Source organism: Myotis brandtii, unplaced genomic scaffold (genome assembly GCF_000412655.1).
Source record: "Myotis brandtii unplaced genomic scaffold, ASM41265v1 scaffold206, whole genome shotgun sequence".
Taxonomy (NCBI): Eukaryota; Metazoa; Chordata; class Mammalia; order Chiroptera; family Vespertilionidae; genus Myotis; species Myotis brandtii.
The window spans coordinates 1,257,104-1,257,315 of record NW_005357691.1 but is presented as its reverse complement, the minus strand read 5'-3'; the positions used below and the strand labels follow the sequence as shown (position 1 = coordinate 1,257,315).

The 212-nt window shown below is 67.0% G+C and overlaps 1 protein-coding gene across 1 annotated transcript in view; it reads left to right on the top strand.

Moving 5' to 3' along the window:
- The first annotated feature begins 6 nt into the window (after positions 1–6).
- Positions 7–212, top strand: part of GPR101 (G protein-coupled receptor 101) — a 3,692-nt gene continuing 3,486 nt past the window's right edge. Inside the window, exon 1 of the mRNA XM_005865336.1 lies at positions 7–35. The gene's annotated coding sequence lies outside the window, so the exon portion shown is untranslated. The remainder of the gene's footprint in view (positions 36–212) is intronic.

Here is a 212-nt window from a genome sequence, read left to right as displayed (position 1 = left end):
CCACTCCGGTGGCGCGACGCCTCCAGCAGCAACAGGTAAGTGGTGGGCCCGTGCTCCAAACGCAGTGGCCCCAGCAGGGGACTGGACTTTGAGCTCGGGAGCCAGGAACGCCCCATCCTCCGCCATCCGACGGCAGGGCAGCGGTGTGGCCGCTTCTCCCAGTCCCTTGGCCATCCCCTCACCCTGGGGTTTCCTCTCGCAGTTTCTCTCGT